Source organism: Carassius carassius, chromosome 26 (genome assembly GCF_963082965.1).
Source record: "Carassius carassius chromosome 26, fCarCar2.1, whole genome shotgun sequence".
Lineage (NCBI taxonomy): Eukaryota > Metazoa > Chordata > Actinopteri > Cypriniformes > Cyprinidae > Carassius > Carassius carassius.
This window is the reverse complement of record NC_081780.1, coordinates 17,946,179-17,966,788: the sequence shown is the minus strand read 5'-3', so window position 1 is coordinate 17,966,788 and position 20,610 is coordinate 17,946,179. Positions and strand designations below refer to the sequence as shown.

The 20,610-nt window shown below is 39.0% G+C and overlaps 1 protein-coding gene across 1 annotated transcript in view; it reads left to right on the top strand.

Moving 5' to 3' along the window:
• The first annotated feature begins 1,877 nt into the window (after positions 1–1,877).
• Positions 1,878–20,610, top strand: part of LOC132105926 (solute carrier organic anion transporter family member 1C1-like) — a 48,933-nt gene continuing 30,200 nt past the window's right edge. Inside the window, exon 1 of the mRNA XM_059511471.1 lies at positions 1,878–1,972. The gene's annotated coding sequence lies outside the window, so the exon portion shown is untranslated. The remainder of the gene's footprint in view (positions 1,973–20,610) is intronic.

The window sequence follows — 20,610 nt, the reverse complement described above, 5'->3', positions numbered from 1 at the left end:
TTTTCAGAATCTATTTTCCAGGATAATATATATAGCTCTGAAAGAAAAAAAAGAAAAAATGAGAGACCACTGCAAAATTGTCAGTTAATCAGCTCTTATATTTTTGTTTTAAACTACTGATACAATTTTCCCCTAAATTCCAAATAAACATTGTTATTTAGAGCATTTATTTGCATTAAAAGCCAGAATTTATCCCTTCTTTTCCTCACTGAAAACTTTTCTTTTCAACTCTTTTGGCATGGTCAATAGCTATTATTTGCTTCCAATTACATTTGAGGCACTGTCATCCAAGCTGGTCCTGCTACAAGATAGTTATGAACAAAACAGTAGTTTTTATACATTACCTTGTTAATTAAGATTTAGTTGAGGTAATCACCTAATCGGTGCTTCAATAAGCATAAATAGTGTTCCTGTTTTAGAATTTAGCAGACACTGAAATGGAATGGCTGCTATACATGTAGAGCTTTATCATAATAATCAATATAGGCCTAGCTTTATTATTATCATTATTATTATTATTTTATTAAAATAATGATTTATATATATATATATTATTGGTTAGGATATATTGATGGCTGTGACAAATCTATTCTAGAAATGCAGCCTGGAATGTTTGGAACTGCAGTATATTGGAGTTGAATTGGAGTGAGGGGTGATTTTACAGGAATATATATATATATATATATATTTGGAATGTTTGGAACTGCAGTATATTGGAGTTGAATTGGAGTGAGGGGTGATTTTACAGGAATATATATATATATACAGTACAGACCAAAAGTTTGGAAACATTAATATTTTTAATGTTTTTGAAAAAAGTTTCTTCTGCTCATCAAGTCTGCATTTATTTGATCAAAAATACAGAAAAAAAATGTAATATTGTGATATATTATTACAATTTAAAATAATTGTTTTTAAATTTATTATACTTTAAATGATCATTTATTTCTGTGATGCAAAGCTGAATTTTTAGGATCATTATCACATGATCCTTTAGAAAACATTCTAATATGATGATTCATTATCAAAGTTGGAAACAGTTCTGCTGCTTAATATTTTTTCAGAACATGTGATACTTTTTTAGGATACTTTGATGAATAAAAAGTAAAAAAAAAAAAAAAGAAGCTATGTTTTCAAAATATAAATATTTTGTAATAACAATTAATTAAATTGACATTGACATTGAATTAAAAAACAGTAATTTGGGGTCAGTAATTTTTTCTTTCTTTCTTTTTTTTTTAAATAAAATCAATACTTATATTCAGCAAGGATGTGTTAAATTGATAAAAAGTGATAGTAAAGAAAATATATTATTAGAATACGTATTATTAGATTTTTATTTTTATTTTGAATAAATGCAGTTCTTTTTAACCTTTTATTCATCAAATATATTAGAGAGCAGAACTGTTTCCAACACTCATAATAAATCAGAATATTAGAATGATTTCTAAATGATCATGTGATAGACAGGATGTTACATGTGACATTGAAGGCTGGAGTAATGATGCTGAAAATTCAGCTTTGCATCACAGGAATAAATTGTTTCCAAACTTTTGGTCTGTACTGTATATATATATATATATATATATATATATATATATATATATGTATATATATATATGTGTGTGTATATATATATATACAAATATATATATGTGTGTATGTATGTATGTATGTATTTATGTATATGTGTGTATATGTATTTATGTATCTATAAGCAGGAAATGTGGTGTAATTTCTGAATCCACTCTCAGCTCCACCCTCAGGGGTCTTTCTCCTCAGATGATGTTTTCTTATGGGCCTAATGGGCATAAAAAAAAAATGCTGTTTGCACAACAATGTAATTCTGTACATAATGATCCTGGAGTAAACACGCTCTGCACTGTTCTGTTATCTGTCATTCGTATTGTTTCCAGGGCATCATGAGTGTGGAAAAAAGACGGCACAAGAGCCATGCTGCTCCAAATTAAAGGTAATTTTGACTTATCGTCTCCTGCTTTCCAGTTTCTTGTTTACATTGGCCCATTATGATCAAAGACATAAACATGATAACAGCTCATTTAATCATATTACTCTGCCATTACTTTCTACTGACTATCTCTGCAGTTTCAGATCATCTTCTGAGATTTTATTTGTATAATGGCCTCAAATGTAGACATTATGTCTCAGACAAATTCCTCTGCATGTTAAATATTAAACCAACTGGCAAAGCTAAGACAGTCTAAGCAAACATTTTGAGTAAAAAAAAAAAAAAAAAAAAAAATTACATGTAACTATAAATTTGTAGCACTTTATTTTACAGTCCTGTTACTAATCTTCATATGTACTTATTATAGTAACTACAATTACTAGGTAATAACTAAGTACTAATCCTGAAACTAATCATACCTTATATTACCAGTACTTTCTTGGTACACTGTAAAAAATGACTGTGATTGTTTTGGTATAAAAATGGGAAAATTCTACAGTACAAACCTGTTAAATTGGTAATGCTAAGTTCCTGTAAAATTTACATGAGAAAACCTCATGACTTACACATGACTTTCCCAGAATTCTCTCGTTGCATTTCAAATTTTGTTGGAATTTGATGTTGTTTTCTTTGAAATAACTATGTTTTTTCTTCATTTTTTTTCTTATCTGTTATGTGTATTAGGGTTATATGTTACATACAATGTTATTAAATTAATTTTTATTGCATATTTCAGTTGAATGTGTCTCACCATGATGGTGTTTAGTGCTTGTGTGAATGAAACGGTGCACCTTCTATATATGTTATTATTTAAAAGCTGGCGTGATGGGCTTTGGTTCCTCATGCGACTTTCTCATCACCACCTGCATTTGGTGGTTATCAGCGTATTACAAAAGTATGATTTTACATACCAATTTACAAAAAACTTGAACATAGAATAACTCAGTCTTCCTTTTCCACATTTTTAAACACTGGCTGAGTCGGTACTTCTGCCTATGTCAAGCATGACCTTTTAAATGCAATTACGTTTTACATGAAGTCGAGGATGTGCATCATAGAGCAGTGCAAGACTAGCATTTCTGTTTATAAAGCATATCTTTTTTTTTTCACTGTGAACCTGGCCAAATGTGAATTCACTAAGACCTATGTCACACAAGTTTGCCCAGTCGATGCCAAAGTTACTGCTACTGTATAAGTGGATTTCCTAGACCTTATAACAAACGAGAATTTTGCCGTTTCCTTGGGATTAGTCATTAATGCACCTCTAACAAACCTCCGCCGGTCGTCCCAGACATTCAGTTGGACCACTGCATGTTATTGTGCTTTTTACCGGAGAGAAACATCTTTTGTATAATACCCCGATTTTGGCCTCCCAGAACTTCAATTGTCCCTTTTCGCTTGAAGTTGATGCATGTGCTGAGCGTGCATGGACTGTCTTTTTACAAAACTCAGAAATGAACGTGTTGAGAAACCTGTTTGTTTCTTCTAAAAAAAGTTCAGTCACACCCAATGTAAATACACCACCATGGAAAAGGTGGAGCTTGCCCTATTGTTGGCAGTGAAACAATTTGAAGTTTACCTTGATGGTTCGAAATTCGCAATTAAAGTTTACAAAGACCACAATCCATTCGTTTTCTCAATCCTATGTACAATACAAATCAGCATTTAATGCGTATGTTTCTTGCACTTCAAGAGATTAATTTAGAAATTATCCATTAATGAGGCAGTAAAAATGTTACTGCAGATGCACTATCCAGGGCTCATAATTCTGAAAATGCAGAATAAGTTTTAATGAGAAAGAAAATGAGGATGAGGATATGTAATGCATAATCTTTTGGGAGGGGAGGAGTGTTACATGCTTTGACATGGTTTGAGTTCTTGTGCTGCATTTGTGTGGGGTTTGGAGTCAAAAAAGTGACAATCATAGGACTATGGGATTTGTTTCTGAGTAGTGAACTTGGTGACGTAATTATACACTTTAATTAAAATATACACACAGTGCTGTGTGTACATAATCCCACAAAATATTTAATATGTGTATGTTTATATGCTCGTGCACTAAAAAATCATCTTGCACTATTCCTTAGCCAGCTGCTTGACTTTTCTTTCCAAGAATATGATAGACAAGAAAAGAAAAGGTAAGTGCTAGTATTTGTTGGTTAAGTGCTGGCGAAAAAGATGAGTCTTTAGATGTTTTATTTTTTTTTGAAAATGAGTAAAGACTCAGCTGTTCGAATTGAGATAGGGAGGTCATTCCACCAGCTGGACACAGTCCAGGAAAAGGTCCGTGAGAGTGATTTTGAAGCTCTTTGGGATGGCACCACAAGGCATCGTTCACTGGCAGAACGCAAACTTCTGGAGGCCTGGGGGCATAAATTTTAACTAGTGAGTTTAGGTATATTGGTGCCGTGCCAGTGGCTGTCTTGTAAGCAAAGCATCAGTACCTTGAATTTGATGCAAGCATCTACTGCTAGCCAGTGTAACCTGATGAGGGGAGGGATAACATGAGATTTTTTTGGCTTATTGAAGACAAAACTCGCTGCTGCATTCTGGATCAGTTGCAGAGGCTTGATAGTACATGAAGGAAGTCCCACCAGGAGAGCATTACAATAGTCTAGTCTGGAGAGAACAAGAGCTTGGATAAGAAGTTGGGTGGCTTGCTCTGACAAGAATGGTCTAATCTTCCTAATGTTGTATAAGGCAAATCTGCAGGACCGGGTCATTGTAGCAATATGGTCTGTGAAGCTTAACTGATGATCCATCACAAATCCTCACTTTCTGGTTGTCCTGGAAGGAGTTATGTTTGACAAACCCATCTGTATAGAGCAGATGTGATGAAATGTTGGGTTAGTTTGCACCACCGGCAGTTCTGTCTTAGTAAGGTTGAGCTGAAGGTTATGGTCATTCATCCTGCTAGAAATGTCTCTCAGACAGGCTGTAATGCGAGCAACTACCGTTGGTTCATCTGGTTGGAATGAGAAGTAGAGTTGAATGTCATCAGCGTAGCAGTGATAGGCAAAGCCATGCTTCTGAATGACAGAACCTAATGACATCATGTAGATGGAGAAGAGAAGTGATCCAAGTACTGAGCCTTGGGGAACTCCAGTAGCAAGTTGTTGTGACTTAGAATCATCAGCCATCCAAGACACTCTGAAGGATCTATCTGAGAGGTAGGACTTAAACCACAGGAGTGTGGTTCCAGAGATGCCCATCTTTCTGAGGGTGGACAGTAGAATCTGGTGATTAACGGTGTCAAAAGCAGCAGACAGATCCAGGAAGATGAGTACTTAGGATTTTGAAGTTGCTCTTGCCAGCCGCAGGGCTTCAATAGCTGAGAGCAGGGCAGTCTCAGTTGAGTGGACACTTTTGAAACCAGATTGGTTGCTGTCCAGGAGTTTGTTCTGTACAAGAAACATTGAGAGCTGGTTGAACACAACTCACTCAAGTGTCTTTGCATTGAATGGAAGAAGGGATACAGTCTGTAGTTTTCTAGAAGTGCTGGATTTAGAGATGGTTTTTTAAGCAGTGGGCTTACCCGAGCCTGCTTAAATGCTGAGGGAAATGTTCCAGAGTGAAGAGAGGTGTTGATAATGTGAGTAAGTGAAGGTATGACTGAAGAAGAAATCGGTTGAAGGAGGTAAGTGGGGATCGGATCAAGTGGACAAGTAGTAGGATGATTGGACAGGATAAGTTTGGAAACGACCATCTCTGAGAGTGGAGAGAAGGAGGAGAGAGAGTGTGCATTAGTCGTTGTGAAGTTATCATCAGTCTGCGGTGTGCAGAATGGGTCACTGATGGTTCAGCTGTAAGAGTCGATGGAAGAGGAGGTGGAAGCAGATTAAGAAGAGAACATTTTGTAGAGTGTGCGAGCGTCACAACAGTTGTTAATTTTGTTGTGGTAGTATGATGTTTTAGTAGTGAAGACATTTGCAGAGAAGGAAGAGAGGAGAGACTGATGAGGTCCAGTTGGTTGCCTGATTTGTGAGTCACAGCAGCCTGGGGTTTTAGCTAAAACCATAAGCTTAAAACTGAAAATAAAAATGGAAATAAAAGAATAAACAAATGCAGACCTTTGAATTACTATGGATATTGGATTCATGAAACAAAACAAAAACTAAATAATATTTTAAAACATTCATAAAAGTATTTTTATGCTTATTTATTCATGTTTCATAAGTTGGCCCATAATGTATTCTTAAGACACATTCTAAAGAATATAGTTAGGGAAAATAGTCATACAAATTGGGATGCGTAATGTCACAGGAATTTTATTGCCCAAAACTTGTGTTTTCTATGTGCATTTGACTTTGTGACTGTGACGAGTGGGGCGGGGCCGAGAGCCGTGGGAACGGAATCAGAAGGATCAGAAGGATACAAAAGAGGAGCAACGACAGTGAAGGATGAGAGAGGACCAGGCCTGGACTTTATTTTGTGTTTGGTTTTTGTTTGTGCGTGGCAGTTGTCCACGAGGGGCTGTCGCACTGTTTTGTGTTTATTTTATTATAAAAGTTTTCATTTTGAAAGTCCACCGGTTCCCGCCTCGTTCTTCCCGTGATTATGAAGTTTGTAATCCGTTACAGTGACTTAATCTCTTTAGTAAATGCTTTAGTAGTTGACTTTCAAAACATGTGGCCTGAAGGAATGATGAATGGCGAGTGTTAAGAGTGTTCAAATGATGTCTGTCAAGGTGGGTAAGAAAGATTTTTATTTTAAATGATTCAAGTATTCATACAGTTCAAGCCCTGCTTCATATTTCACCTCACAATTAAAAGATTGAGATTCAAGGGGAAAAAATCGCAAGTGCACCACCTTTGTCTAAAATAGTTCAGTGTTCTTGTGCCCTGAAGTCTTTGATTGGTTTGTATTTGCTTCATTTATTTTTCTATCAACTCAAACTATTTAGAATTCACCTTTTGTCATCACATTTACTCACATAAGCCACATTTACACCGCAGGAACTTTACCCAGGAACTAAGGACTTTGGGCTTGTACTCTGTGTGTCTCCACCACAGGAACCAGGAACTAAATAAAGTTCTGGGTAAAAAATACCCCTCAGAAAGTCCCTGCTGGCGAGGTAGTACTTTTTCAAAGTTCCTGAACTTTTGGGGGCGGTACTTGGGTGCTAAACATCCTGATTGGTTGAGTTCACGCAGCATTGTGATTTCAACCACCATTTATTCATATTCATATTCATATTATTCATTAATGTAGTTGTTTAAAGTACAGACTAAAATCTGTGGTTTATTTATAAAGATATGTGCCACTGCCTCTGAAGTGTCTTTAGTGGTTAAACATAAATTATAATTCACTTTGGGTAAATCTAACAGGCAAGCTTTGGTCTATGGAGGAATTATTGGGTCAGATTATAAACTAAAAGTCTAAAACTAAAAGTCTTAAACCAAAACTAAAAATCAAAATTTGAAACTTAAAGTCCAAGTTGAAAATTAATTTGGTATTTAGGATTGGGAATTTGGTATTTAGGATAGGGCATTTTGTATTTAGGATTGGGCATTTTCTATTTAGTGTTGGGCATTTGGTCATTTAGCCATTTAGGATTTAGAATTGGGCATTTGGGGATTTAGGATTGGGAATTTGGTATTTAGGATTGGGCATTTAATCATTTAGCCATTTAGGATTGAGGATTGGGGATTTGGGGATTTAGGATTGGGCATTTGAAGATTGAGGATTGGGCATTTGAGGATTAAGGATTGAGGAGTGTATGCAAATTAGGAGGCGTGTCCCAAATACTGGAGGCTGGGTTTGAAATGGCTGGTGCGCAGAGGCACCTTATGGACCGCAGAGCTCCCAGTGCTAAGGAGCACACTGCTATGAAACCAAACGGAGCGAGTGAGCGGCTCGAGCGAGGACTGTGTGATAACTTTAACTTAATGACAGCTGTGTAACATTTGTGGCCTCAAACATAAAGTCACCAGTGAAAGGAGTGCTATCGGTCTGACGACGAGAAAGCAGCAGACAGTGCAGCAGGTAAGATGCTAACATTAGCTACTAGTTATATAAGCTGATATTGCTAACATGCTTCAGGAGGGTATTATTATATTGGGCATGCTGTTTTGTTTTTTAAACTGCGGTTAACCCCTCTGACATTAGTAGATACACTCCTTTCACATTGCCACTAGATTGTCTTGTTTATTTTTTTTTGCTACATAGCGTATATATATTATATTAAGATTGTGAGAGAAAACAAACTAGGCTTGTTCAACTTGAATCGCCACTGCACACTGCAAGACCGATCGGTTTATGACATCAAGGTACTGTGAGAGTGATTCTAAAGCATAAGGAGCGTCTATTCTCTTTGATGTCATATGTCGTGTGTGTATGTATATATACACTCACCTAAAGGATTATTAGGAACACCTGTTCAATTTCTCATTAATGCAATTATCTAATCAACCAATCACATGGTAGTTGTTTCAATGCATTTAGGTGTGTGGTCCTGGTCAAGACAATCTCCTGAACTCCAAACTTAATCTCAGAATGGGAAATAAAGGTGATTTAAGCAATTTTGAGCTTGGCATGGTTGTTGGTGCCAGACGGGCTGGTTTGAGTAAATACATACACACACGACATATGATATTGTCAAAGGGGGCTTTCACACTTGGTTCGATTGCCTGGCCGAACCTGGGGTCAATTGCTCCCCTCTCCTCTGCCCCCACTGGACTGTGTTCATATTATTTTCTTTGGGTCTGAACCATGGTTTGTTTGCGTCCAGCCAACAGCTGTTTACGCCATTGCTAAGTAACAATGGCACAGGAGAAGGTGGCAAAATGCATAGCTACTATATTAATTTTTATATATTTATTTTTTTGAACCATTGATTTTGTTTCCAAAAGCTTGAGTACATAATGGCATTTACGCCTGTCTTATGAATATACTGCAAATGCTCTAAAGAATGCTAAGTTCGCTAAGGCGAACAGAAATGAGACATACAGATTTTTTTTTCAGCATGTAAAGGGCCACTCTGTGAACTCATGCTGGTAAGAGTAAATTTAATAGTAAACCCACAAAATCCTGTTACATAATATCTGTAAATAGATGTTTATTGTGAATACTGCATAACAGTAATCTTCCATATTTCTGTAAGACTTTTGCAGTATGGGACTCAAACTGTCACATATTAACATGTAATAACTCGAAGTGAACTGAAGAGTGCATACCAAAACCTATAGAACCTAGTCTGCAGCACTTGTCTCTGACTGCTTTGACAATCAGATATGTGGTAATCTTTCCACAGAATAACATAGTGTAGAGTGCCACTGGTGCTTGGAATAAATACATATTCTCATTGAATGATTCATGATGTCCTCATGTTTTTATTTGTTTTTACAGTTGAGATAAGCTGTAAGCACAATGTAAAGACTTACAAGGTAAAATAAATAGTTCACATATTCACTCACAATGTGAGTTTTTTTTGCTTTGTAGAGCTTTAGAGGCCCCTTTAAAAAATACATGGAACAATGTATGTACATGTGTTTTCTCTCTAGTGGACAAACCCTTCATGTCCATGTGAATCTTTCAGCTGTAGTCAGATAGGAACTGGATTTTCATGATAAGTCCAAAGCTTCTGATCCAAAGCACACCAATAGCTGATCTGACTTCTTCCATCAAGAGAACCTTAGTACTGTCTTCAGGACAGTAGACCATGCCACATTAGTTGTCTCTTTGGGAACATAACCCAGTCGCGGGCTGAGGATGGCTTTAACTCCTTCCAGAGAAAACTCCAGACAGAAGGGAACAACAGAAAGGGCATGTAAGCCTAGATTCTTTTAAGGGATGTAATAGCCAACAAAAATGCCATTTTCAAAGTTTATGCCAAAAATAAATGTAGTGAGTATTATTTAAACAGGAAAATGCCATTTTCAAAGGATTTTCTCTGCCACTGAATCAAAAGGTTTGAAGGGTGCCAGGAATTACCTTTCCAGAACCACTACCAGCTCCCAATATGGGACTTTGACATGAGTTGTATGCCACATCCTCCAGTTGCCACAAAGGAGCCAATCTATAAAATATTGTATTCCCAGTGACTAGGGCTGGGATAAACGATTACTTTTTAAACGATTAATCTAGCGATTATTTTTTCGATGCATCGATTAATCTAACGATTAATTTTTCCAGGCCGATTTGATTTCGATTATCTCCCCATTAATTGACAACTAACAATTTATACATGTTGATTTACATATCTGAATGAAAAAAACATCAATTCCTTAACATTGCAATATATGTTTATTGCTCTTAAAATTACAAAATAAAAGACTGACTAAGAATGCATTACTTTGCACTTGTATAGAGATAGCATTCAATAAAACCTTGAAACCTTGAAAACACATAGCTTACTGAAACAAGCTTACTGAACACATAGGGCCTAGCTTAGTGAAAAAAGTTGATGTCTACTTGATGTCTAGCGTTCAATAAAAAAGGTCACCCAAAATACTTGTTTAGAGCAATAGATAGAATACAGTATGTAAATGTAAACTTGAGGGCTTTAAGCTAATACAGTTAGAGTGCTTTTCCAAAAAAAAAAAAAAATTAACAGTGGGAGCCAGCAGCCTGTCATGGAGAAAAAAAAATCTCTGAATGCTCCACGTGAAACTTTGGCGTTCCGCCCTTTTTCTATCGTGTCTAATGATTTTGGTTAATATGCACGAGGGAGGGAGGGAGAGAGAGAGAGAGAGAGAGAGAGAGAGAGCAAGACAGCGCTCGTGTAGTTTGAAGACTGTGATTGCGCGAGCGCGCGTGAAACTTTGGTGTTTCGCCCTTTTTCTATCGTGTCTAATGATTTTGATTAATATGCAAGAGGGAGAGAGAGAGCAAGAAGCGCTCGTGTTGTTTGAAGACTGTGAGTGCGCGCACAGCCGGGGCTCTCTCTCGTACGCGCCCTGTCACTGTCACTCACCGATCAAATAAGGCTTTGACAGCCGCCAAAAAAAAGATCAATGCAGAAAACCCCCTGGATTGGTAATATAACGTTGGACAGAATGTTGATCCGGCCATCGCGTATATTCAGCGCACATAAGGTAAACGTTTTGCAAACGTTTTTTTAGAGAAATAAAAACAGGTTGAAGAATCGATGCGCATATTTTGCATCGACATATTTTTTGCGTCGACGTCATCGATGACCTCGACGCGTTGAAACAATTTGGCAGTTTACTGGGTCCAACTGATGTTCTCTGTGCCAGCGGTTGAAAATCCTCCATTTGAAGGAGTATAATTTACATGTAGTGAGAGATCTAGAGTTTAAGATGGTCTTTATGACCCCAGCTGAGAGATCAGAGTTCAGGAGCTAATTCCCTTCAGGGGCCAGTGCCATAGCTTCCACAGCTCTGATACATAACCGCCAGCTTGCAAGAGAAGGATGCTTCTGATTGGGATTTCACATGGAGAGCCTGTAAGGACAGAGAACCAGACTTGGACTGGCCAAAGCTGTGCTACAAAGAGTAGAATGACCCCATCCCAACCCTTTCTAGAACGTCCTGGGGCAAAGAATTGGGGGGAGCAGAGCTGGATGCGTGAGGGAGAACCATAGCAGACAGTGGGACAAAGGGTATAACAGTGGACTAAGCTGTGATTTACTGTAGTTCTTGTTCCTTTACTTGACTCTGCTCGGGGTTGACTACAGTCCAAACCACCCTTTTGAAATTGGGTGGACGAGGTCCAAATTGGATTCTGTAGCCACTTTCCACTGTACACAATAATTAAAGATATATGCTATGTAGAAGCTTCCATGCTTCACATAATCTACCTAGAGAATCAGTCTATTGAGACTGACCCTGGTGCTTTGTTAACACTGGGTTTGATGCTCTGAAGAGGCTGACCAGCAGAGGAATCCCAAACTACTTTTTATACAGACCTTGTTTGAGAGAGCAAAATCTGCAAGGCTGCAGCCACTTTGGGTGTACACTGTTATTTGCGATTGCTGGAAACCATTATGTCATCAAAGAGGCTAGAAGGCAACAATGGGGAATCAAGGAGGAACAATTTATCCTCTTTCTTAATGCTTTTCTGTAGCCACCATTGTTGCTATGGAAAAGACAATGACACGGGGCATCTCCTAGGAGGCCTGGAAAGACAGGTCTCTGGCCAGAAGGAGCTCTTTTATATTGCCAGACCTGACCACCTTACTCTCATCCAATTTCCTTGCAGGTCAACATTGTACACCCACATTCCATGTAAGCCTTACCCAACAGTGCAGATATTATTCGGCAGGGCTTAGTGGGAAGTGTCAGGGCCTTCAGGGATGATGCAGTGTCATTGAGAGATAAGTTGCTAATGTCTCTTCAACCCGTGGCAACATCCCATAGCCATTCTCTTTTGCCCCCAAGATGGAAGAGTGATTGTGGGGCTTGACATATGGTAAGGAACAGACTTTTTCATGATTCAAATGTATTGGTATTGGAGAAATGAGAAAGAGAAGGGGGCTGTGATGTGGAGGCTGTGCTCACCTAAACACTCATTGAGCTTACACTTTTTCTGCACTTACTGATTTTTAGTTGTCCATTTGATATTTAACTTGTCTACCACACAAGTCACAACCTCCATAAGCTCATTGCAAGCAGGGGACAGAGGTGGAAAGTCCTTAAAATTCCCTGCCACAATGCTGTTATGCTAAAAGCATTCCCCAAAGTGTCATCATTTGATGTAGCACAAGTTCTCTCAAAGGGTACCATAGTACAGTGGGGATTTAAATCTTCCCTGATGCCACCTCCAGTTCCAAGAGCAAAATTTCTGGTATCAATGCTACTTTCAAGGTGACTGTCCAGTGACCACACAATCTTGAAAGGCTTTTCCTCATTATATGTATTATTTATTTATTTAAAAAAAAGAAGAAAAAAGTAAAATAATAATACAGCTGCATTTATTAAACCTATATTTCAGACAGGACCATTTTGGCAAGTTTACTTGAGTTTATTGAACAATTTATCTTTGGCGGTATGGATCCTTATGGGGGTTCTTGCTCCCAAAATAATTGAACATACAAGAGCTTTAATCATTAACCCCCCGGAACCATCAGCTTGGAAATACATGACAATTAAGAGTCTTAATAATGTCTTTAAAAGCAAACAATGGTAATCATGTAGATGTGGCAGTGGGACATCTATCCTGTAGCCTAGTTATGAGGATGAGTGTCTCTCAGCAGTGAGACTTGAAAGCCTTAGTGATCTGAAACAAAGAAGACGACAACCAGAAGGTGTACAGTAATATGTTCATGCTTATATTGTGGAGGGAGGGAGGGTTGCGAGCTGTTTGAGCATGCTTACCCAGCAGTGGTGCCATGTATATATGTCCCGTTTCTAATAGGAGATTGGTAGTGATTGGAGCGATTTGACAGCTGACCGCATCACCTGGTCGCAGCCAATGCCTCCCTAGCCTGACTGAGCTAACGCTGCGCTCGATTTCAGACAGGACCACTTTGGCAAGTTTACTTGAGTTTATTGAACACAATTTATCTTTGGCGATATGGTTCCTTATGGGGGTTCTTGCTCCCAAAACAATTGAACATACAAGAGCTTTAAACATTAACCCCCCAAACATAATGAGAGGTATTACTCCCTGAAGAAGAACCCCCAAACCATCCTTGTTCCATTCCTGCAAAAGAGAAAAGACAATGTTATTGAGATATTCTTAATATAGCCTACTGGCTAGCAAAGGGGTATTCTCCCCTCTATATCAGGCCTATGAATATGAATATCAGGCCTCTCTTTATTTAAAGAAGCGAGTAATAGCAGCGAAGGGTATTCTCTCCTGCGGGAGAACCGCAAGAACGAGCAGCATGTCCCTGAGTTGGCATGAGGGGTAGGAGAGCAGCGAGAAGACCCCCCGAAATTGTCCTTGTTCCATTCCTGCAAAAGAGAAAGATAATGTTATTGAGATGTCCTTAATGCAGCCCATTGGCTAGGAGAGGGGTATTCTCCCCTCTAAACAGGAGTGAGAGAATAGCAGGCCCCTCTTTAATTTAAGTAGCGGGGTGTTCATCCTCTGCTGAGGGATGAACAGCAGGAGAAAACAGTAGTCCCTTTTTCTTTTTTGAGGGGTGTTCGTCCCTCACTGAGGGATAGAACAGCAGGCCCTTACAGTTATAGCAGCAAAGGGTGTTCTCTCCAGCGGGAGAAAACAGCAGTCCCTTTTTCTTTTTTGAGGGGTGTTCTTCCCTCGCTGAGGGATAGAACAGGGGTTTTCAACGTTTTAGGATATGCGCCCCCCCAAGTTTGTCTAATTACATTCGCGCCCCCCACCCTCCCAAAGTGCGTGCAAACGAACATCATTGCTATACAAGAGTCATTCTACGAAACGGGTGCCATTTCCACTTTGCAATTTTCAAAATTTTCATTAAGAACAAACTTATTTTTGAAAAATGGTTCAGTGTTGTGAAGAGGTTCAGTGTTGGGAAGGAAGACAGGGTCGGCGTGACTGGGACTCGCACGTTTTATTTACAAAACTCAAATCAACAAACAAAAGTCGCGCCAACAGCGCATTCACCGTAGCCTTGCTACAGCATACAAAATAATCTCACAATAAAACTTTTTCCACTCGTCACCTGTATTATGTGCTGCATATAGCGTGCATAAAAATAGTTATATTGAAACAGTACATATCTAGCTTACCTAATGTGATGGCTGAGCCTGTTTCTGAGAGCACAACATACCAATCCGTGGTTTGATACCCGACACGGCTATCCGCAAATCATCGTCCACTGTCAATAAGCGTGAGCGATACTTGCTTTTGATGTAAGTTAATATAGAAAATGTTGCTTCGCAGAGCCAAGTTGAGGCAAAAGGCAAAAGTATATCAATTGCAAGTCTCGCAAGTTCAAAGTACTCTGTCTCCACTGACAGCCAGAATTCTGGCAGTGTGTTCGAGTCAAACAGTGTCTTCAAAGTTCGGTCACTTGAAAGGTCCAGAAGGGCATCCTGCTGATTTGATGACAGACTCACTGCGCATTCGATGAAGGGGTTACGAACCCAGTCGTACTGGTTCCAACTATGCTGCTCAGGAAAATACTTATTGAAATGTGCAGACAGGGCTTGTAGATGGAGAGTTATTTCTTTTTTTGTATCATCCCAATTAAGCTCATTTTCCGTGAGAAATTCATCCAAGGTTGGGAACATGTCTACATTACCCCCATCAACCTGCCCTCTCCATCGCTCCAATTTCCTCACAAACCCCACAATTTTATTGGACATTGTTAGTAGGTTTGAATTCGGGCCCTGAAGAGATGAATTAAGGGTATTGAGTCTATCAAAAATGTCAGACAGGTATGCAAGATCTGTGAGCCACTTTGGGTCAGTAAAAAAATTTGCAAAGGAAGATTCACAATCGAGCAGAAAAATCTTAGTTCGTCACGCAATGCAAATATCCTCTGCAATACTTTACCTCTGGAGAGCCACCGTACCTCCGTGTGCAAAAGTAACGATTCATATTCTGACCCCATTTCTTTGCATAATAGGCCAAACAGTCTTGTTTTTATGGGGCGAGTCTTGATGAAATTCACAATTTGTGTTGCTGTTTTAAGCACTGCGTTCAATTCGTCAGGAAGAGTTTTTGCTGCAAGGACCTCCCTGTGGATCATACAGTGGGTGAAACGCACATGCGGAGCTACTTCACGAACCAAAGCAGCGAGCCCTTTATTTTTTCCTAACATGGCTCCCGCTCCGTCTGTGCACACACCGACACAGTTGTCCCAACAAAGACCAAGTTCATCCAATTTACCATTGAGTTTTTCAAAAATATCTCTTCCGGTGCATGTTTTTTCCATTGCTGAGCAAAATAACAGATCTTCAAGCAATTTTCTCTCATGACGGTAGCGAACAAATACAAGTAGTTGCGAGGAGTTTGAGATGTCTGTCGACTCGTCTAATTGCAATGAAAAAAAAATTCTGTCCCGTATTCTCTCAATTAGTTGACATTTGATGTCGGTTGCCATTTCAGTAATACGGCGGCTCATAGTGTTGTCTGATAGTGGAATTTGTTCAACGTCACTGGCAAACTTATCTCCAAACATATTTCTACAGATGGCCATTGCTGCTGGACGAATGAGGCTCTCTGCAATTGTATGAGGCTTTTTGTCCTTGGCAACTAAATACGCCACCTCATATGATGCTGTAAGCGCTTTGACTGCCACAGTGGTTTGGCTAGTAATAGTTTGTTTTTGATTTTTTAATCCTGATTCTTGACGGCGAAAAAAGTCAACCGGTTTATCTTTTAACGTCGGGTGTTTGGTTTGTAAGTGACGTATTAGTTTCACAGGTTTCAAACTGTCATTTGCAAGCACTTCAGAACATACAACACACTGTGGACGTGGTTCGTGATTAAGTGTGATGCACGTGAATCCGTATTTTATGTACTGTTCGTCATACTTTCGTCGTTTTGATGCACCCAGGCCTTTGGTTTTTGCTATTAATCCTCTCTGCGTGGAAAGCCCCGTTGACGTGGAGGGTTCGACATCAATTTGCGGAAGTTGTACGGGTTCAGTCGGACACTCTTCTTCTTTTTTGCCTGACGGTTCACCCGTTTTATCACTGGAATTATTACGTTTAAGCCACCGGTCCATTTCTGTTTTGTTTTAATATTTAGCTTGAACTCGATCGCGTCAACTCTGCTCCTCTGCTCTGTAGCCAACTAATATATCACCATGGCAACGTCACAGAGACTGAGGTCGCCCCGCATGATTAGCTGCGGGACTAATCAGATTGCCCCTCTAGTGGATGACTAAAGATTTGCTATCTTAAATTCACGTTTCACTTAAGCCTCTGAATTCACAGTTTCTCGCGCCCCCCTTAACAGGTGTTGGCGCCCCCCTAGGGGGGCGGGCCCCACAGGTTGAAAACCCCTGGGATAGAACAGCAGGCCCCTACAGTTATAGCAGCAAAGAGTGTTCTCTCCAGCGGGAGAAAACAGCAGTCCCTTTTTCTTTTTTGAGGGGTGTTCGTCCCTTGCTGAGGGATGGAACAGCAGCCCCCACAGTTATAGCAGCCACGGGTGTTCTCTCCAGCGGGAGAAAACAGCAGTGCCTTTTTCTTTTTTGATGGGTGTTCGTCCCTCGCTGAGGGATAGAACAGCAGGCCCCTACAGTTATAGCAGCAAAGAGTGTTCTCTCCAGCGGGAGAAAACAGCAGTCCCTTTTTCTTTTTTGAGGGGTCTTCGTCCCTCGATGAGGGATAGAACAGCAAGCCCCAGTTATAGCAGCAAGGGTCTTCCCTCCAGCGGGCGAAAATAGCAGGCCCTATTTTTTTCTCTCCTCCTTCTCCATCTCCTTCTCATTCTTCTTCTCTTTCATCATCTCATTCTCCATCTCTATCATCTCCTTCTCCATCTCCTACATCTTCTCCATCTTCTCCATCTCCTTCTCATTCTCCATCTCCTTCTCACTCTCCATCTCCTTCTCCTCCTCATTCTCATTCTCCTCCATCTTCTTCTCCATCTTCTTCTCCATCTTCTTCTCCATCTTCTTTTCTATCTTCTTCTCCATCTCCTCCATCTCCTCCTTCTTCTCCTTCACTTCTCGAAGGGACTGACGGCTGGCAGTGTGCACCAGTGGTGTTCTCTTCTGCGGGAGAACAACGTAGAGAGCTGCTCAAGCTTATGCGCTAATATAACATTCAATTCAATTCAAGTTTATTTGTATAGCGCTTTTTACAATACAAATCGTTACAAAGCAACTTTACAGAAAATTATGTTTCTACAATATTTAGTAGTAGCTAGTAGTTTGTGCACGTTTGACAGGATTTTAGAAAAATAAAAATAATAATAATAATACAAGACGTAGTCAGCTAGATGATGAACTATCAATATTATTAATTAATAGTAATTATATGATGCAGTCACACATGTAGCAATAATTGTTAGTTCTGTTTGTTGATTCAAGGTTAGGATCATCTGGGGTCCTCTGAGGGTCAGCATCATCTCTTCTCAGGTGTTCTGGATCCAGACTGGAGCTTGTGTAAATCCTAGTTACCACGGGATGTAAATCCCGTGGCAAAACATAGAAACAAGATAGAGACATCATTAGCATAGCTGCTGATCCAACAAAGTAAAATTAGTTTAACCCAAGCTAAAGAATAAAAATGCAGATGCAACTACACTCACAATTTAAGAGATACATTATTCGAATGCTTGGCGAAAGAGATGCGTTTTTAATCTAGATTTAAACAGAGAGAGTGTGTCTGAACCCCGAACATTATCAGGAAGGCTATTCCAGAGTTTGGGAGCCAAATGTGAAAAAGCTCTACCTCCTTTAGTGGACTTTGCTATCCTAGGAACTACCAAACGTCCAGCGTTTTGTGACCTTAGGGTGCGTGATGGGTTGTAGCGTGGTAGAAGGCTAGTTAGGTACGCAGGAGCTAAACCATTTAGGGCCTTATAGGTAAGTAATGATAATTTGTAACAGATACGGAACTTAATAGGTAGCCAGTGCAGAGACTGTAAAATTGGGGTAATATGATCATATTTTCTTGACCTGGTAAGGACTCTAGCTGCTGCATTTTGGACTACCTGTAGCTTGTTTATTGACGAAGCAGGACAACCACCTAGAAGTGCATTACAATAGTCCAGTCTAGAGGTCATGAATGCATGAACTAGCTTTTCTGCATCAGAAACAGATAACATGTTTCGTAGCTTGGCAATGTTTCTAAGATGGAAGAATGCAGTTTTTGTAACATTGGAAATATGATTTTCAAAAGACAAATTGCTGTCTAATATAACACCCAGATTTCTGACTGTAGAGGAAGTAACAGTACATCCGTCTAGTTGCAGATTGTAATCTACAAGATTCTGTGTGGTGTTTTTTGGTCCAATAATTAATATCTCTGTCTTATCCGAATTTAATTGGAGAAAATTATTTGTCATCCAATCTTTTACATTTTTAACACACTCTGTTAGCTTAGATAATTGGGAAGTTTCATCTGGTCTCGTTGAAATATATAGCTGAGTATCATCAACATAACAGTGGAAGCTTATTCCGTATTTTCTAATAATATTACCAAGGGGCAACATGTATATTGAAAATAGAAGGGGACCTAGGACGGATCCTTGTGGCACTCCATATTTTACTGATGATAAATGAGATGACACCCCATTTAAGTAAACAAAATGGTAGCGATCGGACAGGTAGGATCTAAACCATCTTAGAGCCTGCCCTTGAATACCTGTATAGTTTTGTAATCGATCTATGAGTATGTCATGATCTATGGTGTCGAACGCAGCACTAAGATCAAGTAAGACTAGAAATGAGATGCAGCCTTGATCTGACGCAAGAAGCAGGTCATTTGTAATTTTAACAAGTGCAGTTTCTGTGCTATGGTGGGGCCTAAAACCTGACTGAAATTCTTCATACAGATCATTTTTATGCAGGAAGGTGCTCAATTGAGCAGACACAACTTTTTCTAAAATTTTAGACATAAATGGAAGATTTGAAATAGGCCTATAATTTGCCAGTACACTAGGATCTAGTTTTGGTTTCTTAATAAGAGGCTTGATAACCGCCAGCTTGAATGGTTTTGGGACGTGACCTAAAGATAACGACGAGTTAATGATATTGAGAAGCGGTTCTTCGGCTACAGGTAACAGCTCTTTTAGTAATTTAGTGGGTACAGGATCTAATAAACATGTTGTTGGTTTAGATACAGTGATAAGTTTATTTAGCTCTTCCTGTCCTATATTTGTAAAGCACTGCAGTTTATCTTTGGGTGCGATGGATGAAACTGAAGTGTTAGACGCTGTAGAATCTACATTCGCTATTGTATTTCTAATGTTATCTATTTTATCAGTGAAGAAATTCATAAAGTCATTACTATTTAACGTTGGTGGAATATTTGAATCAGGTGGCGTCTGGTAATTTGTTAATTTAGCCACTGTGCTAAATAAAAACCTTGGATTGTTTTGGTTATTTTCAATGAGTTTGTGGATATGCTCTGCCCTAGCAGTTTTTAGAGCCTGTCTATAGCTGGACATACTGTTTTTCCATGCAATTTTAAAAACTTCCAAGTTAGTTTTTCTCCATTTGCGTTCAAGACTACGAGTTACTTTCTTGAGAGAGTGAGTATTACTGTTATACCATGGCACAGTACGTTTTTCTCTAACCTTTTTCAATTTGATGGGGGCAACAGCTTCTAATGTATTAGAGAAAATAGTGCCCATGTTGTCAGTAATTTCGTCTAATTCATGTGTATTTTTGGGTACAAATAGCAGTTGAGATAGATCAGGCAGGTTATTTGCGAATCTGTCTTTGGTGGCTGGAACAATAGTTCTGCCCAGACGGTAACGCTGAGACATATAGTTAATATCAGTTATACGCAGCATGCACGATACAAGGAAATGGTCTGTAATATCATCACATTGGGGTACAATATCTATAGCAGTAAGATCGATTCCATGCGATATAATTAGATCTAGTGTATGATTAAAACGATGAGTGGGCCCGGTGACATTTTGCTTGACTCCAAAGGAGTTTATTAGGTCAGTAAACGCAAGTCCTAATGTATCATTTGCATTATCAACGTGAATATTAAAATCTCCCATGATTAGCGCCTTATCAACTGTAACTAGAAGGTCTGAGAGGAAATCTGCAAATTCTTTTAGGAATAACATCCGGAGATGTAGGCCTAATGCATCCTTGATACGCTGATGAT